Below are 25,852 nucleotides of genomic sequence, written 5' to 3'. Positions count from 1 at the left end.
AGAATGGTTTGGGTTAGAAGGCGCCTGAAAGATTGTGTAGTTCAAACCCCCTTGCCAAGAGCAGGGACACCTCTCACAAGATCAGGTTGCTCAAACCCCATCCAACCTGTTCCAGTGCCTCACCACCCTCATAGTAAAGAACTTCTTCCTTATATCTAATCGAAATCTTCCCTCTTTCATTTTAAAGACTTTTTAAAGACCCTTTGTCCTATCACTACACCCCCTGACAAAGGGTCCTTCCTCAGCTTTTCTGTAGCCCCTTTAGGTAACGGAAGGCCATTGTAAGGTCTCCCTGGAGCGCTCTCTTCTCCACGCTGAACAACCCCAGCTCCCTCAGCCTGTCTTCATAGGAGGCTCCAGCCCCTTGATCATCCTTGTGGCCCTCCTCTGGACTTCTTCCAATACTTCCATGTCCTTCGTGCGCTCGGGGCCCCAGAGCTGAATGCAGGGCTCCAGAAGGTGTCTCACGAGAGCAGAGCAGAGGGGGACAATCACCTCCCTTGCACTGCTGGCCACGCTGCTTTTGGTGCAACCCAGGATACGGTTGGCTTTCTGGGCCGCAAGCGCACGCTGCCGCCTCATGTTGAGATTTCCATCCACCAGTACCCCCAAGTCCTTCTCCTCAGGACTGCTCTCAATCCACTCATCGCCCAGCCTGTATTCATGTTTGAGATATCCCCGACCATTGTGCAGGACCTTGTACTAGGCCTTGTTGCACTTCATGAGGTTGACATGGGCCCAGCTGACAGGCTTGAGAGGTGGGCCCTGACAGGGCCCTGAGGTCTGCCAGTGCAGCACTCCTGCACTTTGTTATTCTAGAAGGATTTTAAGAGGTTTTTGCAAGTTACTGTATCTTTTTCACCAGCCTTCGCAGAACTGGAATTGGTAAAGAGATGAGCAGAGAAATGATCGCTATTCACAGATGTGTATTACCTAGAGAAGTCCCACTAATTGTGAAGATTTGTGTTCAGGGCAAGGTAGTGTGTAATCAGCTACTCATCTGCTCTTTGGTGCTGAACACTGAGAAGTTGTGTTTGCAGAGCTGAAAGCACTCAGGCAAGACTAAAGAAACTCATTACCAGCCATCACCCTCCACGGTGATGCCGTGGGAATGGGAAAGAGCTTTGGCAGCCATGAGCTCTCCTCATGGCCTGCGGTGCCCCCACGCCAGCATGGGCAGGGCCCAACATGGGCAGGCCCCAGCCCCCCCTGCAGCTCCAGTGGCGTTGGGTTTGGGGCAATTTCCATGCCCTGATCCTGGCTTTATCCAGGGATAATGATGCTTATCCACTGCACACAGCCGATCGGAGGCTTCATTTATCAGCATTTGTTGGGGGCTTTGAAATCTTGAATAAGCGAGGCTGTTGAAGTGCAGGTGATTAAATGTGGCCAGCCACCAGACTGTGGGGAAAATGAGCTCTGCTGGCATGCATTTGCTGCCATGGCAGTCAGAGCATGTCCTGGCCTTGAGTAATGGGGCAGCCCATGTCTGCTCTGTCCCTTTGGGCAGCCCTGTCCACCTGTTTACATGGAAAGTCCTTCAGAGCCCTGCCAACGTTGTATGGAAGGGAAATGATCCTCTGAGGGAAAAGAAGCTATCATAGTATTGCATATCCATGTAGTCAGGGTCTTTTCTTGTTCAATACATTCACACACAAATCCTTAGTCTGATTTCTGTGTCCTCATTGAAGGGGATGGGCAGTAGCAAATGATTTTTAAAAATTTTGTTTCCAAAATAATATCTTCCCTGATGCCATGCAAGCTTTCACGAAGTGCCAGCCTGCAGCTGCTGCAACACCACACACATCCAAAATGGGTCTTAGGACAGCCACCAAAGACTTCTCCTTAATTTAGTTATTAAAGACACTTGTGTCATGTCATTGGTCTCATTTCCCCAGCCTGGTCCCTCATTATTAGATGAACCTGAGCATCCCATGTATACCCTTTAAGAGCAGAAAGCAGGGTGCATTAGGGTTTGGCTGAAACATCTTGTTCTTCAGATCTTCTCCAAGGTCTTGCTGCTCAGCAACTGCTTGGGATGGGTCTATATCAGAACAGGTGGATTATTCAAGGTAAGCTTTGGGGCTGTAATAGTACTCTTTGAGGAGACCAAGCAACCAGTTCTCACACTTTCACAGAACTACTTCTTGACCTGTATTATCCAAGGGACAAGTTCTGCCAGCAGCAGGCTGGAGAGGCTGTTTTGTTCTTTGGGATGTTTTCCTCAGGGCAATGACTGACAGGGCAATTTCCTAGACTCTCTTCCTATTCTCCCAAATGGCTTGTTAGATCCTATTTGGGTGGAAGCAGAACTTGTTTCACTTCAGGGACGCTAGGAGCTGTCTGCCAGGCAAGTGCCATCTACCTAGAATGATTTTGGAGGATGCTCCTCAGCAATTGTTTCTTGTCAATTCAATGGTAATTGGAATTAAATCACCCAGTTGTATTACTGAACTAGGAGCTTTGCTGAATGATAATAACAGCAATAAGCTGTTTACCAGTTTGAAGTTCACTTGGGTCCTCACAAGTGTGCAAATTTAGAGCTGGTTGCTTTCAGTGGTTACCTGAGTATTGCTTGCCCTGACTCAAGTTTACAAAACTTGGAGGATTTAGCAGAGGAGAATGCCTGTGCTAGAAGTCCTCCAAAAGGCTGGAGAGGAACAGGTAGCCCCAGTGTGAATGTGGCCTTCTGAGGGCTGCAGGACCAGGGAGGGAGACAAATTATTTAGCAAAGATCAAGGAAAAGCAATGTGAGAAAGTGAAGAAATGAGGCCACTTCAACCTGGGTGATGCTCTTCTGGGCAGGGTTGTCTCCTTGCTCTGACTCTGGCCCACCTTCATGTATCATGAGCCATAATGCCTTTTCTGAACTGCTTCTGTATTAGAAATAACAGCTCTATCCCTGTAGCCAGAGAAACAGGCCCAAAAGCATTTGAGGAAGGCTCCTCTGGAAAGAGCACAGCTGGCTTGGCTTTAGAGGGAAGGTGTTTCTTTAGAGGTTTTTGTTGTTTTGCCCTGTACCTTGACTGTATCTCCATAGACCTGCCATCCTCCAGTCCTATCCACAGAGATCCCAGATGGTGGGGAGCAGATCTGGGCTGTAGGAAGAGGCCCTGGTGCAGGTGGACAGCCACACATCTCCCCTTGCTAACTGAGAAATCACCTGTACTTTAAGAGTTTGGAGTCTGCTTTGAACAGGCAGATAAAAGATTGAAGAGACTGCTTCAGCAGTCAGCTCCAGCCTACTGTTATTGCATGTCATATAAATTTGCTTGCAAATGTGCTCTGCTTGTTATAAAATCAGTTCTATTTGATGCCCCAACTTCTTCTGGAAACCTCTCTACTTTGTCACTTAGAAACTTGCTTATAAGTTTCCAACTTAAATTCATTCCAGTTGTACCTCTACCCACTGTATTCCTGTTGCAAAATATTTTGGGGGGCTCGAACAGCTCTCTTCCTTCCAGAGCTCCCTGTTAGGAAATTGGGTCCCCTGTCAGCATTTACTTGTCCTTGGACTCACTGTTCATGAGCTTAGACCTTGCTGTGTTTGTCTGTAGTCTGCTCCTGGGCTGAAGCACTCTTTTAGGCATGGGTGATCTGTGCCTTGTACTATCCTTGCCCAGCCCTCCCAGCTGCCAGACAGAGACATTAATACTGCCCAGATGATGCAGGGGACTGTTTTTTCACCGTGTTGCAGTACCATACTTGTGTTTTTTTAGCCCATAAGCACTGTGGTCATTCAAAAATGCCTTGATGTTCACCTATTCCACCAGGGTCTTTCTCTGTGTTACAAGTGAGCTGATACCAGGCTTCTTCAAGGAGCTCAGTTACCTTTTCTCTGCTGTTCTCAATTTTCTGGGGGCAGAAATGTCTGACACAAGGAAATGAACATCTTTCTTCCTATGATGTGTTGCAGGACTTTACAGTAGCAAGTGTAGGAATATTATTTGTACTGTACCTTGTGTATCAGAGCCCTGTGAGACCAGCCTACTTCAGAACTTATCTCGGGAAATCTCTCATGTTTATCAAATTTCTAATATTTGTGCATTAGGGACTTAGGTTTTATGAGAGGGTACCACACCTCTGGCATTGCTCACCAGTAGATCAGCCAAAGTCCCATCTGGGACTGAACCCTGAGCTGTTCCCTTGCATGCTGCCTCCTTTAGTGGCAGAGCAAGAATCTGAGCTATTCCTAAAGCACAAAGTGTCTTTATATGGCAGAACCCCCTGGTTACAAGGAGGTTTAAAAACAAGAGGAAAAGTATGAAGTGGCACAGCAGCAAAAGCCCAGGTGAGCTGAAGATTTCCTTCAACAAAGCCCTGCATTATGCCTCTGGCATTATATGGTCTGTTTCCTCCTAAGGTGTAGTGATGCTCATACCCAGGAGGTGGGGGACCAGTGCCAGGGGAACCTGCACTTGTGAACAGCAGAATTCCTTTGTTTGCTGCTCGTTGGTTCAAATGTTGGATCGTCCAAATAATTCATTGCAGAAGGTAATTAAACAGTTCCTTTCATTTTCCACAATTATTTTATTCCTGGTAAATCTTTTTTTGCTGTGCTGTAATTCAATGTGTGTGAGACAAATGTACCAATTAACTGCTTCTGAATTTACTCAGTGCAACAAAAGGGAGCTTAACCTGGCTGTGGCTGAATTTGGATGACAGGCACTCTGAGAGGCGGGTCAGGGCATGGGGCCAAACAAGGACCTGTCCATGTCCTCCATACCTCTCCAGCTGCTTGTGCATGTGGGGCAGGGCACTGAGCTTGCTGACACAGATTTCCAAATGCCTTCTGGACCCCTTTTGTGCATCGCTCCCCCAAACGCATCAGCAAAGGTGCTCAACTACTGGTGCTGGGAAAAAAAAAGTGGATAGTGAATGTGTTTCCTAGAACTTCTTTCCCTCCTGCCCCCCCCTCCCAGAGCAAGGGCATAATACCCAAGCTGATGATTGAATCCCCCATGGTTTGGATGAATTTGGCCTTCGGGTTTCCGTGCTCTGTCCTAGCACATCAATGTGTCTGGTGGTCTGCTCCATGGCTAGTTAGTGGAGATGGGCCATGCTTATTCTTCAGTGAGATGTCTTTCATGTTACAGCAAGGAAAAACCCTGAGTCATGGGCATGCCCAATCCAGCTGTAGTTGGATGAACTGCCTGGTCAGCTTCATGTTCTGGCAAAGAGCGGGGCAAAATCCAAAGAGCTGCCACTAAAACCAGCGCCTGTGGCCAACATCCCAGATGTCCTGAGTCTTCTGGGATGGACTGCAGAAAGAAAACCAGCTTTTCAGCACAATTTATATAATTTTTCATGCTTTTTCTTGTCCATGCTGCCATGGCTTATGAGAGTGTGAGGACACTCTAGGGATGGAAGTAGAAATTTAAGCTGTAATCCTCGCAGTTTTAGACATTTTAAAAATATCAGTGCATCACAAGAGTAACTGACCTTTCCAGGTCCAAGATGCTGGCTGTGTGTGAAAGGAAATGTTAGGATCAAAACTTCTTCCATCCTTTCTGATCTCCATCAAATTCAACAGCAAAACTCTTAGTGACTGCTGGAAATGGGACCTTGAAGAAAGTATCTCCTGCTGAAATGCTCTGAGGATATTTTAAAAACCAAATTAATAAATAATTGAACCATCTGCATCAGAGTCTGTAAGTGGAGTGACACATGGAGGGTGTCTGTAAATGGAACAGCTTCAAATATGCAGGGTAAAATACACATTGGAATGGATTTTTTCCTTAAAAGACATAATTATTATCAATTAGCATCTATATTGCAAGCACAATGAGAGGCCCTGCCTGAGAGATGGGTTGTTTTCTCCTAAGAAATGAACACACAAGTGGTAAAATATTGCTCCTGCCCTACAGGGGTTACCATCGTATTAATAAAACAGACCAGGGTCAAGAACAATACCAAGGAAATGGTTTGCCTGAGGCCATGCAGCAGATCAGCCTCCCATTTCCTAGAGTCCAGCTGGGTTCCTTGTCTTTTTGACAGAAGACCATGTTGCCTCTAAAGCTGCTAATATCTGTTGAATCTCCTCCCATCACCACCAGGCACCTTCTGCCCTGGACTGGAAAACTGCATTTTAATTAGCATCCCTCTTGGGGTTGCAGTAGTGGTTGGAGCTGATGTTTCACACCAGCAATCTTTGTAAGAACAGGGCCATACCAAAAGCTCACAGAGGTCACTTCTGAACTACTGAGTTTAATAACTCCCAATCCATTTTTCAGGTGTTTTATTCTTTTTCACTCCTGCAACATCCTGAGGAAACGAGTTGCCTAGCTGATGCACTGTGGGATCACTTTCCTGTTACTGTGTTCAGACCAGGTATCTGGACATCCTTTGGTTTAGATTTGAAGAAGCAGTGAATAATTAATTGTTACCAGTTCTCTTCTTCCACTCTACCCTTAATTTTATATTTATATCCTATAGTCCCCCATTATTATTCCTTTGCCAAGTCAAGGTGATCTAGTTATTTAGCTGCCTTCTGTCTAGAAACATAGCAAAGGAAGGTAGTGTATTTTGGGGAAAAGTTTCATTTGCATAACCTATAGATAGCAACAACATCAGCCTTTTTTAAAAACCTGAAATAGAGAGGAATATTGAGAAAGGCACTGACAGCAAGAGAAATGCTTCAATTGGGAGATATAGAGGGTGAGATTTATCACATCTAACATGCACTGTTCCTGTGCAGACATCTCTATCTGAGGCTGTCTCCCCGTGTCCCTGATTTAGGGGCTAGCCAAGACAGGTGAGAGGGGGCAGGGTTGGTTTGACTTATTTTTGGTGAGATGATTCCTGCCCTGCAGCCCTAATGGAGGCTGAGGCAGATGCAGGCACCTGCTTTTTGATGTGATGATACTCAAATAAGACTCAGGCTGTGAGCTGTAGCAGTAACCATTAAGTAGCCATGGCCAACGAATTAGTCTTGATGCTCCCTCACTGTGCCATATCTGTTATTAATCCCTGAGTAATCACTGAGAATAGTGCCCTGGGCCAACTCTGCTTGGTTTCTGGACATTTCTGGAAGTATACAGGATGCAGCATGGTCGCCTTTCCCTGTGCGCCTGGAAATTTTTCTTCTTGGATCTCAATGGCAGAAATTTGATCAAGAAATCTGAAATGTGATGTTTTCAGGTTTTTTTCCTGCACAATCAGGCTGAGTAGAATTTAAATTTTTTTATAAATGCAAAAATATTTTTCATCAGTTGACATCTCATTTATACTAATTGTCTTTGAACATAATTAACTTTCATAGGGATAAATTTCCTCATTTTAGATTGTAGCTGCAATTACATTATATGTATATAAAGTGGGAGATGAACTTTCTGTAGCAGTTGATTCAATATATCTTTACTGCGAATAATGCCCTTTATATTTCTGGGAGAACAAAGATGATCATCTGCATCTCACCAGTTCTTTTGCTGCTCTCACATGAGCAAACAAAAACAGCAGCATTAGCATGAAGCAGATGCCAAATACATTAAATACATGCCAAAGGCCCAGAAAATGTTCTTATGGTAGCAATGTGAAGTATTTGCAGTGATAAAACTATAAAGGGTTAGAGCATCCCCTTAAAAAAGGGAAGGTTCCACCTGGATGTTAGAAGAGAGACTGCTGCCAGGAACAGCCAACCCCTAAATTTAGACACCTGCATGAAGAGTGGGACAGTACCAGGGCTGTCCCCATGACTGGACAATTACAGCGGTGCCAGGAGATGCAAGCCATGTAGAACCCACAGCATCCCTCTCCAGATCCTGCTCTGACCAAGTCAAGGCTTGTAACGAGGACTTTGACCAAGCAAAAGGTTACAGATGATGGGAACCAAAAATGTGGGAGAGCCTGAAGGGTTGGGGAATAGCGGGTGCTGCCATATGGCTCACATCATTTCACTTTCCTCTGCTTTATCTCATGTGGTTCTGTGTGTCTAGGCAAATGCATAAGAAGAGAGGAACCAAAGGGCTCATTTTCACCAGGAACCAACTTATCTCTAGTCTCAGCACTACCAGCTCTCACCACATAGCACAAGTGGAATCTCCTGTTGTTATCTATACCCAGGTCCTTCATCTGCAGGGGTGGCAAAGCAACATTTGTGAAAACCATGGCTGCCTTTTATGCTCTGTGGTCTTACAGCCTTAATCCTGAGGGGTACAAAGTTGGTTTTCAAGGACAGCTTTCACACCAAAGCACCTGACCATCCCCTGCCCCAATCCCAGACTGTGGGTTGGAGCCAGGTGGGAGATCTCCCTGTGGGAGATTTGGGATGGGGAGTGCAGATGGCAGCTCTGGCTTGCCACTTCTGGCAGATTTGGTAACAGTTTAATGCTTGTGCAATGCCTCTTCTCTGCATCCAGGCATTCAGTGAATGTAAAGCAGAAATAAAAGAGTTGCCTCATTAAAATCTGGTCACAGAAACGAAGATAATAGCCCTGTCTTTGTGAGGTGGATACAAAGTCACGCGAGCCCCGGCAAGGAGGGGGAAATGATAGATGGAGTTAAATTTACCTCCTGTCCCTCAGACACCCCCCCGCTCCTATGCGGCTCCATCGGCGGCTGCCGTCAGCACGTAACGTCTCCGGCGGTAATGAATGACTGACAGCACCGCACGAATCCCTGCCGGAGAGCTGCCACTCAGGGGCTCTCGGGAGGAAACGCGAGAGGAACCTGATTGAAGAAATAACCCCCGATGCCGGTCTCTGGTGATTCACCTCCCCACCCTCGTCAGCAGATCCAGATGCTCCCGCTGAGGGCTCGCGGCCTGGACTCGTGTGGCCGGGAGCACGTTTCTGCCTCTCCCTGCTCGGCGCAGACACCTCCACCCCTGCGGGCTGAGCCCTCTCCTAACTCCTGGCTGAAGGTTCAGTTCTTCTCCTGACGGGGCCTCTCCACGTGGGCAGTGGCTGACCAAGGTTTAAAACAGTGGGCTGGAAAGGAAAAACCTTTATTTTTTTTTCCTGTTTTCATACTCCGAAGTTCACCGATGCTGTGAATGTCCTGGGTTTTCAGAAAGGAAGCAAAACCTGAGCGCTCAGGGGATAAATTCCTGGAAAAGTCAGGCAGCGCTTAATTTTCGGATCTGAAGAAAGGGAAGGAACACAATGGAAGCCTAGATCTTAGAAAAACCTGTTCAAAGAGCCTCTAAAAAGGCTTACAGCCCCAAGATTTAGCACCAGAAAAGAATGGCTTTTAAACACACTGAACTCTAGAGACCTGCCCTGGGTAGTGTTGTTAGAAAAAAAACGGAAGTTGGAGAAGATCCTAACAGAAGGAGTCCAAAAGCTGCTGAGTTCAAGTCTGAAGCCCCTCACCAAAGGGCTGCCCACATTAAATCTGTCTGACTTGGGCTTCAGCTGCAGCCCCGGCAGGCTCTGGATCTCACAGCAAAGGTCAGGCCCAGAGCACAGCCCCCGGCTGGTGCTGTGGGGTTTGACTCGATGTGGGGCTGCAGTGGGTGCGGGCCGAACCTCCCTGCTGCGCCTGAGACCCTCCAGGGGCTCCTTGCACAGCTCCTCCTGCACTGCCACGTGTGCAAGGAGAGAGAGGACGGCTTCCTCCTTTCACGGCTGGGGACAAGGATGGGGACACAATGCCCAGGCTGATGGATTTGGGGGATATGAGGCGACTGTCCACAAGGTGCTCCACAGACATTTTCTTGTCTTGCTACAATGAGCAAGGGCTTTCTGACCACCCCCTTTACAGCCCTGTTTCAGCACTTAGAAGACCTCAGCACTCCATACCTAGGTATGGAGGGTGCAGGCCTCTCAGGAGAGCAGGTGACCCAAAATTAGGCCTTTTCCCCCTGAACTCATACATTGCAGTGATGGTTTCCAGCTGGCTCTGAGTGATCCACCAAAATCCCACAGGTGGTTAGGGGACAGTTGGGTTCCTACCCTTGTTTCCTCTTCAAATGAGCACCTTAAATTACTTCTTATAACGTTAACACAGGACAGTCACCTCCAACATTGACCGTTGCAGAGCCAGGAGTGAAGAAAATCATTTAAAATCAATTTCTCTGTGTGCCATAAACTGGGCCCAGTCTGTGATACCGGCACCAGGATGCGGAGTATGCAAATGAGATCATTAGTCCTCACATGAAGCAGGGCATATGCTATGCTCCAGATGCTGCAGCTGAAACATTGCAGATCTCTGGTCAGCGTTTGGCTTTCCATGTTGGCAAGTTTCCATCGGCCGCGATGCCAGACGGACAACTTGACAAGTCCCTCACTGCAGCATCCCCTGGCCACAGAACAGCTCACGGAAGTGCCTGGCCACCGGTGCCTTCGACTGCAGCATCTCTTCGGTCGGCTGGTGAAAAGAGAGCGTGCACTTGGTAGAAAATACGGTCTACGGTGACTGTAAATACTGTGTGAATTATTAATTTGCTGTTTACTAATTTCAATATTTTTCTATTCAGTTATTCTCTATAGATAGAGCAAGGGACAGCTCTGATTTTTAAATAATACACAAATTATTTTTTGTACGTATTTACAGGAAGAATTTTTTCACATCTATTTTCCTTGAATAGATTTTATTTGATTCATGTTTTATTAAAACATCTGTTCAATAATTAAGGAGGGTATATAATTATATGGAAGGCTACCGAATGATTCCTATTGCAGTATTTATTAACACTGTATTGAAAAATATAACCCCTCTTTTTTGAAATGTTTTCCAGAACTGCATCATTGCAGTTTATATGGAGGGTCTACCACTGTTTCCAATTTCCCAATGGGGAAACCGAGTCATGGGAGGAGTAGATGCCTCAGGGGACTAAATATGGACTTGAGAGTCAAACCCAAAACACAGAGCAGATCTCCAGCCACCAAACACTGCAGTCTCCTGTAGTATTTTATAATGTATAATATTGTATCCCATGTAATAGCCCCAGCACACAGCACCTCTGTGAACAAAGCAATAAGCTGCTTGGCAAAAGGAGTGTGGATAACTGGCATCCTTTCTGCTCTTGCTGGCATTCAGCAGGCAGCTACTGGCCTCAGCATTTGATGAGACAAGTCCCAAATACTCTGTGTGGATGACATTTAAACACAAATGGCCTTAAAAGTTATCCAGGAAAACTCGCTGACTCAGGAAAAGGAGTGCTTCATGTTTAGGCTGAGCCCAATTGCACATGCTGTGATGTAATTTGTTGTTCATAATACACAACTCATTTAAGGCTCTGCAAGCTGTGAAACACTTAAATCAGTGAGAGGGAGACTTTAAATCCGTGCAGAGTGTGACTTTGAATGCTGCAACTGAAACACGGTGGAAAAGCCTTTGCCTGAAGAGGCAGGGAGCTTGCAGTTGCTCTGCTTCGTGCTGGACATCAGAAAACCAGCCTGGAAGAGAAACTGGACCAGGTGCAACACCTGCGCGGAGCTAGGAGGGGCCTGATTTTGCAGAGCAGCCTGCACGTCACCTCCTGGAGAAGGTTTGCTTTCCTGCGCTCCTTGTCCATAGGGAATTAGCCCCCCAGGGCGGAGCCGCTCACTTATTTTTGCTGTGAGGCCTGTGTTGCATGAGCTCCGTTCAGTCCTTGCACTGAATTTCAGAGTAAACACATACAAAAATCTCTGCTAAATTGGATTTGAGGAAACCTAGCCCAGCCTCTGGACTTTCATATGAATGATCCGCTTCCTAGACCATTTCTGGCTTCATTTCATAGCTTTATGAATGTATTTCCAAGGGGCTCATGACCCCACTGTCTAAGAAAACCCTAATTTGGGACCTACTGATCCAGAGGTCCCAGCTCTGGTGTTCTAGACAATGTAGAGAGCAGCCTGACCCTATTTGCAGCTGGAGACTTGCTGATGCCAAGGCTGATCTTTATGGGGAACTTGATCCTGGCCTCCTTTCTGGAAATATGAGACCTTTATGGACTGTGCTCGTGTGGTACTGAGGGAACAATTTATGGGAAGCTCCACTGCTTTCTGGCAGACAAACAAAAGGGGCAGATCCTGCCTGAATGTCCTTGCTCCTACAGTGCTGCTGTGGGAGCAGGTGTAAATCACTGCGGGGCTGAGGAGCACAGGGTCTTGGTTCAGTCCCAGTTGACTCTGGACCTGCCACAGCACAACAGAAGCACAAAACCAGTGCCAGGACTGCAAACTAGCAGGTAAAATTCAGCTTTTGCTAATGGTTTAAGCACATCCCATGGGCCTTCCCTTTGAGCATGGAGCCACCTTGCACCGGGGAGAATGCAGAGACATGGGTGGGAAGATGTCTGTGGCGCAGGGCACTGGGTCTTAGTCCTGCCCAAGGAGCCCTTTCAGTTCACTAAGCTGCCATCCCCTCTGGCTGTAGTGCTCCTTGCACGCCATCCACTCTCATTCCACCAGATGCACAAACCTAAAGTCATTGCTGTAGAGAAACCAGAAGATCATGCATCTCTGCTGAGCCAAAGCAGTGATCTAAGTATGGTTTCTCACCTCCTCTCTGATCTTCTCCCCTGTCCTCTGCAAAAAGCTCAGCAGCACCACGTTTATCACCGTTTGGGAGCAATACTGCTGTGGTCACTGTGACATAACTTGGAGCCTGATAGTCTGATAATGATGATGATGCTCAGCTGCTTTGGATGGGGTTTCCGTTCCCCCCACCTGGGACCGCTAAGCTTTCACCTACGAGCTGATGTAACAGCTCCTCTCCCAAAATGACACCGCTCCCAGGCAGTGCTGCTCATTTCCTCCCCGTCCCAAAGGGATGCTGTGGCGTGCTGGATAAGGCGCTCTGACTCGCGGAGCTGCGCCTTCCCCGTCAGTTGGGAGTGCTTATAATTACAACTCCCATTATAGTAAATCATGTATGCAGTCCTGTAAAACATGACACTTTAATCCTATTAATTGCTGCGTTTCCATTTCTTGCCAGTTATTTACCCTTCCCTCCCCCACCCCCAAAAACCCAAAGCCAAAAAAAGAATTTATTCAGTCAAACGTGTCGCGTGGCACACGAGAATTCACACTGCACTGGCTGGGTTTGGGGCTCCTGATATGCTGTCCCTAGACCTCTAAGGCAGGCACAATTCACATAGGGCTGTAGGGTCCTCCTCCCAGCTGTCAGCAAGGTCTGCCTGTCCTGTGGGATGGGGCTCTGACAAAACCCAGCCTCACTGACCCCAGATAGATGTTTCTTCCTCTTCCCAGCCCTCCTCAGCCTCTGCAGGGTGCATGAGTCCTCCGCGCAGGTGTCTGGCAGCTTAACTAGAACAAGCCACGAGCTGAGACCTGTTTCTGGTCCCCAGTGCTCAGCTCTGCCTCTTGATTGATTCCCCACTCCCACTCCAGCCCCCACGGACTGCCAGGAAGGAGCATGCTAGCGTGCCAGGAAAATGGGTAACAGCACCCCAAACTACAGCCTCTCTGCATGTACTTTGCAGGCACAGGTGGGTTGGTCCCTATCTCCTGCCCAAATTTCAGCTTTCTTCCTAGGAGCAAATCCCTGTCCTTCTGTTCACTCATTTCCTGAACACTGCCAGTGTCTGGCCTGTTTGACCTGTTGTGTCTTTGGTGGCAGTCACCTTCTGCTTCCCTCCCACCACCAGCACCATCAGCTGCAGGAACCTGAGCCCTGCCCTTGAAGCCCTTTAAGCGGAAAATAATGCAGCAGATGCAAAAGAACTACACGTAGCAAAGATTGAATGGGTTTAAAATACTAATAATTTTTGTGTCTGGAGGATATGTGAGGACTCCGAGGGGTTTTGCAAATGATGGTGAGGCTCTGATCATGTTGTGAGGTGGGAAGACAAAGAAACTGTTCAAACAGAGATGGAAGCAAAGGGAGATGACAGGGAGCCAGGAAGGGGATGGGGGTCCTGCCCACCTTTGTTTTCCCCCTGCTTGCCTACACATGGGAGATCTCACTGGGTTCAGAGCAGAAAAAAAAATCGAACTCCAGGCCTCAGCCCCACATTTAAGTGAGTTGTTCTCCACCCCATATGAGAAAGAGCAGAGCGGAGCAGACAAAAGCACGACATGGAGATCTTCTCCAGAGCCAGGCGCTAGCACAAGAGCCCCAAGTGCTGCATCTGACTTTTCTAATCCCTCACCAAGTGGACTTTCATCATACTCATAATTAGGGGGATAATAATTTAAACAGATAGTTGAATACCCAAATCTGCTAATCCTTCAGTGGAGCCTCTTTCTTTTAATCTTTCTCTGAGTCACTAATACATGAAAATGTAGCCAGGCACCCACTGCCCTCATTAAAGGGAAACTTTAGCCTCCTCCCCTCGGCCTCGGAGCCATGCCAGGGATGTACGAGGGCACAAAGGCAGCCCTCTGACTGCTCGAGACATGCAGGAACTTTGAAAACCGTGGGACTGGGCTCGCTTCGAGACCGATGTCACAACAGAGGCTGGTTGTCATGGTAACAGGTTATCAGCTATCAAAAACCATCCACAAAAAATAGACATCACATGGAGTGATGGCAATGGGGGGGCAGCAGGGAAGGGGATGCCAAAGGGTGGCTTTATCCCTGGGTGAGGGGAAAGGCAGAGGGAGGCCCATCCCCTGCAACGGGAGGCACTGACGGCTGTTAATCCACCACCCTCCTTTGTTCCCACGTGGATGCCAGTGGGCAAAGGACCAGGAAGGCTTTTGAGAGCAGAAGAGGGGAGATGCAGGCATGCAGGCTCCTGATCGTGATGGGCAACTCGTCCTTCTCCAAGCCTTCTGCTCCATTCAACCAGCAAGCTGTTCCTTTGCTATCATTTCTGCTGGCACAATGGGCCATCCTGCTCGTCCTGTGACAGTGCTTGGTTTGCCACCAACATGGGCCTTTTGCACACCTCCTCCAGCCCTTTTGTTAGTGCCCCAGCTACCGTGTTACCACAGCGGGGAGCTCTGTTGTTGGGACCAGCAACACCAGTGCTAGCACCTGCCAGGCAGGAGCTGATGTACTTGCTGGGCTAGGAGCAGCCACAAGTGGGAAGCCATTGTAAATTAATTGGATACGCCATGTAATAGCATTAATCACAATCAATATATTAGATAGAGATGCTACTGCTGCTGCACAGTCTCTGCCAGATAACAAATACACCCACACGTCCCAGCGCAGCCACACACAGTCCTCGGGACCCCCAAGCTCCATGTCTGATCCTCCTGGGCTGTGTGCAGGCTGGTGGCAACAGCACTGAGCAATCTTTCGGCCTCTGCTTCTGGCATCCTGCTGATCTCCTCTCCCCTGCCTTCTCCTGGATTCATCCTTCCAATTTGCCTCCCCTGCGCCCTGCCTGCATTCCTTGTTTTTTTTTTTGTTTTTTTTTTCCAGTGATGTAATTTAGAGAGCTGCTGTGAGAGGCACCCGTCTCATCCACACACGCCTCCATCTCCAGGGCTGGCGAAGGCTTCGGGAAAGGCTGGGAATGAGACCTTGATGTGCTGTTGTGTAGGTGGGCAGTGAGCGCTGTGCTGCTCCTCTTGGAGGCATTGAGAGGCCCTCTGCCCCACCAGACAGCCATGGCAGCCTTAGCCAGCGCCGAGTGAAAGTAAAGACTTGCTAAAAATGCAACATGCTCACACCACTCATCTCAATTACTCTTCCGATGTTTTCCTGAGGAGCAAACACCACCTTCTCTGCTCGTGATGTCCCTTGTCCCAGTTGCAAGGATTTTCTGCTGGAAGGGCATCTGCAGCCGAGGAAAGGGTCCTTCCAGAAAAACGCTCCTCCCTTCCTACACACACCACCACAACCACGCTGCATAAGCTGGAAGGGTAATGCTTTTTCTCTGGCAGCTGCCACAGCAGAAATAAGAGATATCTTTGAGATAACAAGATTTCGTCTCAAAAAGGAATGGTTTTCATGGCAGGCACAGTGTCTAAATGTAAGATGCCTGTTCTTGCTTCAAGTCCATCTCTCTCTAACATACACAGAAAAGAAACCACAGACATACCAAAAATTTTGACAGAGATAATGACCAGCCCAAGTTTAAAAACAGAAAATCCTGCCTTAATCTTTAGTTAAAAAAAAAAAAAAAGGAAATCTAAATGCATTCCATTAAAAGCAGACAAGAGGATACAAAAAAATGCTTTTTCAGGCTAAATAATAATAAAAAAGATTTAAAAAAAAAAAAACAAATTGGCAGAAAAGCCTAGTGAGTCATTTAATGCTCTCCATGCAGCTGGCAGGGGCTGGGTAATTTATACCTCTCCACAGCACAGGCTGAGGGCAGGGCGCACTCAAGCCATTAAGTGTTCAGCTGGGAAGACCTGAGGGCTCTTTCCCAACTCCATGCTGGGGCTGAGGAGACGTTTGTTACCTGCGCTGTAGCTGTGACAAAGCTGGCTGGGAATGTGTTTTTGGTGGTGGACAAAGCAGCCTGTGCAATGGGTCCATCGTGCCCTGGGAAGGCTGTGCCAGCTGGGCAGGAGCTGGGAGCCTCATGCACAGGGTGTCAGGAGGCCCACGGGAAGCGATGTTGCAGGAGAACACTGGGTAAAGTGGGCTCAAAGAGTCCATGTGATCTCTAACCATGCCTGAGGGGATAATTGCATGCCAAGTTGGCTCTGAGCTTGATGAAGGCCAGCAGTGCCCTCTGAAGAAAGGAGGGACACAAAATGGCCGCTCCGAGGTGGACCAGCATGGCTCCCTGTGTTGAGCTGTGAGGTGGCTGGAGATGCTCCTAGACGGAGAGATCTGCTGCATCCTGTGGGGCAACAGAGGACTGCTTCCCAAAGAAACCAGCTGTGCTGCTGAGAGTTCAACCATCAGCCTCCCCAGAATTACTGGAAAGGCAAATTTACGTGACACAAAGCATTGTGGCTGTGGAGGAGCAATATTACCTTCACTTAGTGGAGGGTGACATGGCGGTGGGTTGTGTCCTGCAATGAACCTACAGCAGAGCTGGGCAGTGGGCCCTTACACAGCTGGCTGATACTCAGCAAAGAGTATGATGCTGAGGCCTGGGTGGAACAAAGAGAGAATGAGAGCTTGAGAAATAGCATCTGGTTCCCCTTCATTAGGCCTGTGCGGAGAGCTTGATTCCCAGGTGCACTTCCTGGGAGTGTTTTGCTTATTTTCTAGGGGAGGGCTTTAGGTACGTTCTTAACTTCAGGTACTGGAGAGGTCTCACTGCCTTGCACAGATGGCTGAGGGACAATGGGACTGTCACTCGAGGCTACCTCTGAAAAGCCTGCACTAGTTAGAGGTAATTAGCTACAGCTACGACAAAACCCACTTGTCTGCCGATTACCTGGGGTTGTCCTTAGATAGCCATATCTTGGCAGACCACCAGTTGCGCAGTGAGTGGAAGTTTAAATATGGACCTGAATGACTTGTGTCTTGTTCTTCTTCTTGCTGTGAGAGCTGAGGCAAAGCCAGGATGTGGCACTTGCCATTGTTTGCAAGAGCAGGAGCTGGACCAGAACAACTCTCAGCTCCTCTCTACACCTCCTGACAGCAGACCAGGCTATTTTGGTGTAATGAAGAGCATGTGTGGAGACCTAGACCTTTCCCATATTTAATGCTCTGTATTCAAAGGAACATTTCTTTATCTGGATGTAGATTTCAAAGACGAACTAATTTATAGCTCTAGTTTTTGATCAGGAAGAAGAAACCAGAGATGATGAAATAGTCATAAGTTTGAAGTTATTTTTATTTTTGCTAGTGGATGACTTGAATGACTAAAACAAACAAACCCAGCTGGAATTTATCAGCTGTATATAAAGAAATATGTACTTAATGTTGGGATCTCAAATCTTCTTCTCTCAAGTAAAACCTTATCTTACCTTCTTCCTACCTGTAGCCAGCTTATGTGTTATCTTTGGCAAATGGGTGCTGGGTGTGTGAATAACAGGATTACAGGCTCTGGGGTATACGCTCTGGGAGGCTGATACATATGACTTTTCTGAAATGACCATTTATATAGAAGAGACTTTGAACTTGAATAGATCAAGTCACACGACACACAAAAAAAGCCTGAATCCTGAATAAAGGAGTCAGGCTCCTCACAAAAGTAGTTTGCCGTTCCTTATTATTCTTACTGAGAGGCTCTACTTTGGACTCCCCTTTGCTGGTTAGAAACTCTCTTCCAACCACTAGCAATTTCTCCTGTTCACTGAATACCCAGCTTATATCTCTCTTTCATGCTGTGGTTTGCCACCCCCAGCAGAGCCAGAATAACCTAGCTTCTCTCCTTCAGACTTCGTTTTCTTAGGCTAAACATGTCGCTGATGACTTCCTCTCATCATGTGGGGTCTTCATGCCCATGGCTCCTTCAGAAGCCATCCTCTGCCCAGGCTCCCCCAGAAGAGCTTGCCCATGCCATGCTCACTATTTCTTTGACTCTGCAAAGAAACCCTTTTATTTTTACACCTTGTGTTTTCCCAGCCTTCTCACATTCTATGATTTTAAGGTGCAAAAAGGAACATGAATCCATACAGGTATATACTGTGAACGCCCCTGATCTCCCTGTGGAAAAGGTAGTGGCAGAAGATTTCCTCAAAGCTGAGCAGTCCTTTCTGTAGTCTTAGTAGGTATAGCATTTGCAGGCCTCCTCAGGCTTGAAGTTAGGAGTGGTTGAACTTCCTATCCTGTGTGTTTTGTAGAAGCCCAGCAGGGCATGGAGAGGGCATTTTAACCACCACAGGAGTGCTGACTTCTAAGGACCAACACTGATCCACTCTTCCTGCCCAGACACCTAATTATCTCATTGCTTATTAAGAAATATACCATGTGTTAAGTTACATATTTGATTGACTGTGGTAAATGCATTTAGTTGGGATTTATAATCAAACAGACAGGCGGCTCCTTAAACTCCTTCTCAGCATTCATAAGGATTAATTATTTTTAGTCTGAACATTGTCCATAACTGAGTGTATCTGCACTTCAGCTCAGTGGGTAACATACCTAATACATTTCACTTCTGCTGTGCTAACAGGACAGAAAGGGAATTGGGCCCTGTTTTCGCAGGTGCTATTTGCACAACCCCACAATTAACATGTAGCCTTGTATCTGCTGAGCTTCACACACTAGGCGTAAAATCCTGCAACCACTTCCCCATCACATGGTGTGACACACAGGAGGCATTCCCTGGGCTGCTGCCCAACTGTTACCATATCACCCCCTGGGAAAGGAGATGAATTGTTCTGCAAGGTCCAATGCCACCTGAAGGCACTGAATTTTCTGCTCATTGTATATCTTACCTACACGACACTTGGATAGGAGGTGTCCGTATGTCAGTAGGTACCTAGAAACATGGTAGATTAGGGCCCAAAGCAGAGAGGCGACAGACTGCTACTAAAAGTAGTAATTTACCCTCAGTGCTACCAGTGTTGGTAGGCCTCCAACAATTTAAAATCTCTAAGGAGAGATGTAGGCAGACTGCAAGAGCAGTGATTTCCCCAGCCTGGCGAGTGGCCAGCATATTGCTGTTTGGATGCCCTTTCACCAGGACACTGTTCTTTGGACGTCCTTTCCAAAAGCATCATGAGAGTTTTCACTCCTGCCAGTGTGACCGGGCACTTCCACTCTGACCAAAAGCAGGTTTCTTGAGACAAACACAAGCCCTAACACCACCCTGGGGACTGGAGGCAGGTGGGGGATAACCGTTTAACTCAGTAACGCTGCTTCAGGCAGTCTGTTGGTCTGTTTTGAGGGGGTCCCCAAGCAGCAGGCAGGCTTGTTACAGTGACACTGGGATCACTTCCAACCACAGCTCTCCTTTCCCCCCCCCGAAGATTGGAGTTCTTTTCTTAGTCTTCTCCCTCACTACATCTTTCTTGGTCATCCCTCCTGAGGACACTTCAGTCCTTGGCAAATTTTGGTCAGTCTCCAAAGTTTTGGTCAGACATCCCTTTCCAGTCTCCTCAGAGAGAAGAGGACCAGAAGGGCTTTAGGGACCTCAGACAAAAACAATCTGAGTGATTTAATTCATCAAGTGAGCTAAAAAGGGATTCATGTTTCAAAGACAACGTCACAAACAATATGCAAAGATGGAGGATTGGACACCTTTCAGTCCCCAGCTCAGAGGCCTATCCCACCCACTGCTCCGGGTGGCAGCAGTGACAGCATGTTCTCAGACTGCCAGGATGAGAAAATGTGCATTTACACCGGGGGAGGAACAGGTGGTCTAGGAGTGTGGCTTGGCCGGAAATCCCACAGCCAGAGATCCTTTTCAAGTCTTGGCATGCCTGGTCAGGCAGGACATCTCCTGGTTTTAAAGCAGCTCTCCTGTTATTCGGGACCCTGGTCCCAGTGTTAGCAAGGCAGGAGCTCACAAAACCAGTGATGGGAACAGTTACGTGAATCTGCTCAAACTTACAGACTTCCAATACGTTTCAGGCTGAGCCTCAGATCAATTCTTATTCCTTCCAGATTGCTTCACTCATCCCTCCTGGGTACTCTTGATCAAATCACAAAAATGCTGAGCAGATTCTTACAACATACTTTCTAATAAGCCCTTTAGGAAAGCTGAGCTGACAGCGTCTTACATTTTTTTCTTCTTTCTTCTTTTTTAAAACTAGATCCATAGCCTCTGCCAAATGCAAGGATGCCAAGTATGATCAGGCTGTGGATGGCACCATTCATTTGTGTCAATCCTCTTCATGCTAGCTGAGCAGACAGGACATATGGGCCTCTCCTTAACAAAGTGTACACAAGAAATAAACAGGAGATTTCTGCAAATCAGTAAACTTCCAAGTGCAAGATTAACCCAAGGAGTGCCAGACATGGGGAGGACCCACTGTAAGTCAGGAAAGTTAAAAAATGTTCTTTGAACCTCCAATTCCTATAAAAACATCCTGGAAGAGGATACAGTGGAGAGGAGAGGTCTCCATGACCATACTCCATGATACTTCGTCTCCATGGACCAGACTCTGGAAAAATCAGCATCTCAGAGCATGCTCAGGCTCTCATACACAGTTAGCACCTTATCCTCAAGTCTTAAGGTTAGTCTGGTCATCTGGGCCATCTGGAGCATACCCTGACTTCCCACAGCCCTGCTCCAGTTTCAGCAGTGTAAAGCAGAGCTGTGTGTCCATGTTTGTGAAAACCTGCCTCTCTGGTGAGTGGAGAGAGAAGCTTAATCTGCTTAGCTTAATGAAGAGAAGGTGAAGACGTGACGCGACTGCAATCTGTTAAGTACTACCACTGGGAGAAGGCTTTTAACAGTGGAGGGCTTTTTAATCCGGCAGACAGGCAGAATGAGATCCCGTGGATGGAAGACGAAGGTGGGCAGATACAGTCTAGAAATAAGGTGCATTTTTGTTTGAAACAGTGAAAGCAATTAGCCATTAAAGAACCTATGGAGAGATGCACCAGGTCCCCCAGCTCCTTAAGTCTTAAACAAAACCTCATTATGTTTGAAATGATAGATGTCACCGGGTCTGAAGTGAGGGGACCTGCTACAATTTCACAAAGAAATCACTATAGCTGGTTTATAAAAGACCCACTTAAAAACGTGTGAATTTACCTTTGCTTCCTAAAGGCTTCTGAATTTCGGTATAATAGCTGTTGCCTTCCAGCCATGAGTTGTGCATCGTGTGGTTACACATATTCTCCATGGGAGGATGTTAATCAGGCTCTTAATCACCTGCACATACTCCTCCTCTCCTGCTTCAGTTTTCAAGGGCCCTACAGTAACTGTGACCTCTGGTCCACACCCGTACACGACCAGAATAACCTGCCTCCTCTTTTAGTCTGTTCCCACGCTCTTCTCGCATTGTTTTCTCCCCAAATCTCTTTGGTGCTTACATTTCTGCCTCCCCCCTGGATCTGCTCAGAGGCTGTGAATGTGCCTTGAGCCAGCCAGAACATCTGGATCCCCATTCACAATGTGTTTTCACATTGCGATCCCTGTTTTCATGCTTGCTGGTGCATGGCGAGGATCTCCGTGTGCTGCACAGGCTCACGGTCGAGTCCCAGATGCCTCTCCAGCCCCACCTGGAAGTGGTTGTTCTGGATAAGTCGTTATGCTCTGAATAACTGAAACACTTCTCAGAAGCAAAGTGGTCCTGCTGGTATCCATCTGGTGACCAAAGGGACACGGGAGTGCTGTCAAGAGAATCAAGGCAATTCTTTCATAGTTATGCAATGAGATGTCCCACAGGCATTTTCCATTCTCATTGGCACACTGAGCACCTGCCAGAGACCTTCGTGTCCAAACTCTTTGAGACACCCTGGCAGTCCAACCCTGAAGCCCCTCCCCAGGGCATAATGCGCTTGTGCAATAATGTGTGCAGAAATGTGTGCGCCACTTTGTGCCCTGCTCTGACATTCCCAGTGCCTGCCAACGGTCTGTCCGGGTCTGCAGCTTGAACTCCAGGACAACCACAGGATCTTAGCATGGAGGCTTTCAAACTAGTGCTCAGCCACTCCTGAACTATCAGCCTTTGGCCAGAACTGCAGAGTCTTTTTGGTTATCCCAGCACACGCTCTGGCCTGCATACACCAGACACATCCCACAAGTTCAAGTGGCCTCATGCACTGCCAAATTTAATTCTTCCATCTCTCCTGCACGGTCAGGACTACCACACCTCTGCTCTCTTATCACTGCCAACTGTATAGAGTCCCATCTCCCTCCATCACCACTTCCTTCATTTCATCAGATGTCATGGAGTCCCACCAGGTTTTGCTCGTCCCTTTTTTAGCACAATTTGTAATGTTAATGGGGTTAACTACATTGGTTAATAAAAATAATGTTAATGGGGTTAATTACATTGCTGGTAATGTTTGTATACCACCCACTAACTCCTTTTTAAGTCTTTGGCCATGTATGACCAAATTTGTCAAGAACTAGAGGTCTTCAAGATAATAAATTTGCTGTTATTTCTTGAAAATAGGGGACTACATAGAAGAGACAAAGCTTATTAAAAACCACCAATGTAGGAAAATCAATGGATGGAGCTAAATTTTTTATTAGAAAAATAAAATAGTGAGAGAAAGCTCCCGTGGGACAACCAGCACAACCCAGGTCAGGCGTGACCACACCATGCCCCTTGCCCGAGGGAAGTAAATGGGGCAAGAAAACCCAAGGACTGGGCGTCATCACAGGAAGCCCACTGCTCCTGCCCTCCACATGACAGCCTGTGCCTGGCCTCCCACACCAACATTTCCATCCTGCCTTTGAATAGCCCCAGCCCGGACACCTCTCATGCCCTCACGTCTTGATCCATCCGACACGCTCTCCCCGGGGGCTGTCAGATCTGCTTGTGCTGATGCTGACACCTATTAACAGCGCGGCCTGGGTGCCGCTGTGATATAAATACAGCCTCGGCAGCCAAAGCAGCTTTGCAGGTGTGTGAGGCTGAATTGATGTGCCATTTCGCTGGCACAGGCAAAATTGCCCTGCCTGTGCTGCAAACGGCCAAGCTCCTCTGAACCAGAAACCTCGCAGTCCCCTCGTACCCGAGCCTGCCACCACCTCCGAGCAGTATCCCACTGGGTTTGGGACCCACGTGGTGGGCTGCACGTGTATTTCCAGAGCAGGAGTGGGGTCTTCAGGGTGAGATGGTCCACCTGGGCCACAGCTATGGTTCATTAAAGCACCTCAGTATTACCAGTTGCAAAAGAGACTGGTGCTGTGAAAAAAACAGGCATTAATGAACCTGTGGGCATCTACACTCATTTGAAGATAATAGTTTGAATAAAGCCCCAGGAACTCAATGGAAAGATAGTTAATGCCAAGGAGATTATGATCTATTGGACAATGAGGCTCATTAAAGGCGAGGGCTGGCAAGCTAGAGAGAGTGAAAAAATCCATTTCCTGAAGCTGAACTTCCTAAAAAGACCCATATCCAAAGGCAGCAGGTTCTCCTTTGACAGCCCTTATAGGCTGGGATGTGAAGTAGAGGATGGGGATGAGTCATGATAATCTTTTTTTCCCTTACAGATAAGGAAACTGAGGCACAGCCAGCCAATTAAATGGAGATAATCAGTGCATTTCTGAGAGCTAATGTGGAGACACCCAAACTTCTCTTCTAGGCCATAAACATCTGTAGTTAATGACAAAATGTTAATTACTGGCAATCAGCTAATGAGGGTAAAAGCTGAACTAATTTTCTGCTGCCTGAAATGCTACTCTAGGCCGTGTTTTGCCCATCAGCTGAACTGCCATTTCAACTGAGGATGGAAAAGAAACGAAAAAAGCCCCATTTTGGCACCTCGCTCTGCCTCCCCTGCCAGACCAGATTAGTGTGGGGAGAAAGTCTCCGGTGACAACAAACCCGAGTTCATTTTCCTGCGTCAGGTGGTGAAGCAGCTCTGAGCTGAACTGGGGCTGAGGGTCCTGCTGCCCAGTCCTGCCCCTGCTGAGGTCAGCCTGGAGGATTTTACGCAAGGATGGAAATTTTGGTTAGTCCTTATGCTCAGCAGAACCCCTGAGCAGCATTGCTCTCCATGGAGAGATGGGCAATTTGCTATCCCTCTTTCTGCCCATCTAAGGCTTTGGCCCCAATCAGCTACGGCATGGGGCAGGTCTAAATCCCCTCCAAATTGCATTTCGAAGCCACAGCTGGAGAGGAAACTCCTGGAGCACTAAGCCAGCACGTAGCATCGCTGTGCATGAGCAACCAGCAGCAATTCTGGAGGAGGCTGTTTGCTACCACTGGGCAGAATGATTCATGAGCGTGTCACGGGCAAGGTGGCGATAGCCCTGCAACAAAAGGCAGAGCCACGGGGCAGTTTGTCATTATGGTGTGCCTCGGAGCGATCAGTCTGGGTGGTCGCATCTCCAGTGTATGCGATAAAACCTCTCCATGGCGCCACTGAGGAGGGACAGGCTCCAGGTTGGGGACACAGAGGAACGGGCCCTAATGGGGAACCCAAATTGGTACGTTTTGCAAAATGGTTGGGGTTTACGGAGATGTTTGATAAAGCCTCCTGCAGTGGGCTAGAGGGTCAGAGGGCAGATTACGGTCCCTGTTGCCTATGGCATGGTAAAAACAACTCCAGCTGGCACTGTGCCTTACCCTGGAGCAGTAGCTCCATGCTCTAGGACCAGAAACACCAGCCTGAATCTCACGTGGAATTGGCAGCTGACCCAGCTGCCTGGGTCAGATACCTCCAAGAACTGCCACCTGCAAAATTCCCTCTTAAATCCGGTACTTCAGATCCATCTCAAGCCCTCATTTGCAGCCCGCATTCCCAGGGATTTATCTGTGGCCCCCTTCCCTACGTGCCTTCAGGCACCAATGCCCTCAGATGCGTTTGCTCTCCAGCTACCCACTCAGGGCTGAAGAAAAACCCTCCCGATTAAGCCGATTCTCAGCTTTTTGATAAAGTTCACCCCTTTGCAGATTTACCTCCCCACCGCTGTGATGCTGTCAGGCAGCTTCTACGGTTCGTGCAATTAATTCAACCTCCCTTTGCAGCGCAAGTTCACCGCGTGCGGGGAGACCGAGCACATTTCGTGCTCCAAAGGGCTTACCACCCCTCCGCGCACACGCGTATCCACGCGCTAGCAGGGTGGCCGAGGGGATGTGCCAAAACACTGAAGGAACGGGAAATAAAGCGATTTTCCAATTAGATGAGGCCATCCTGCATCAGATTTAGGGAGCGGGAGGACAAAGCAAGCCGGGGTTGATCCCACGCAGCCTGACACATGCTCACCGTAACACTTGTGAGCCTGGTACCCGGGTCACGGCCGCTGCCATCCCTGTGCACCAGGGTCACCTGCCAACTCAGCTGCGCCCTTTCTCCCCCCCTCACAGGTTGTTTGTAACTTGTTTTCCAAGCCAGCAGCTGCGGCAGCTTCCCAGCAGCCCTTTCCTCAATTATAAGCTACCTGCCTTACAAATGGGCCAGGTGAGGAGGCGCCTGGGGGATCGATGAAGTGGAGGAAAGCAAAGATGTTTCCTGCGGCTCCTGCGACGCTGTGTGGGCAGCTGGGTGCTCTCCCTGCCCCACAGAAGGGGCTGAGTCC

General features: G+C 47.9%; 1 protein-coding gene and 1 long non-coding RNA gene across 5 annotated transcripts in view; one reads left to right on the top strand and one right to left on the bottom strand.

Annotated features, from left to right (window-relative positions):
• MARCHF4 (membrane associated ring-CH-type finger 4) overlaps positions 1-25,852 on the bottom strand; it is an 89,842-nt gene that overhangs the window by 38,730 nt on the left and 25,260 nt on the right. The window lies entirely within an intron of this gene.
• LOC310901273 lies at positions 1,930-10,934 on the top strand. 2 transcript variants are annotated; one of them, XR_014585699.1, is made up of 4 exons: positions 1,930-2,072; positions 4,364-4,494; positions 6,234-6,330; positions 7,935-10,934. It is a non-coding gene; the product is annotated as an uncharacterized lncRNA (long non-coding RNA). The 2 variants fall into 2 exon arrangements; XR_014585698.1 differs by lacking the exon at positions 6,234-6,330.

This window comes from Anser anser, assembly GCF_964211835.1.
Source record: "Anser anser genome assembly, chromosome: 6".
Taxonomy (NCBI): domain Eukaryota; kingdom Metazoa; phylum Chordata; class Aves; order Anseriformes; family Anatidae; genus Anser; species Anser anser.
The sequence above is the reverse complement of the archived record's forward strand: the minus strand, read 5'-3'. Positions and strand labels throughout refer to the sequence as shown.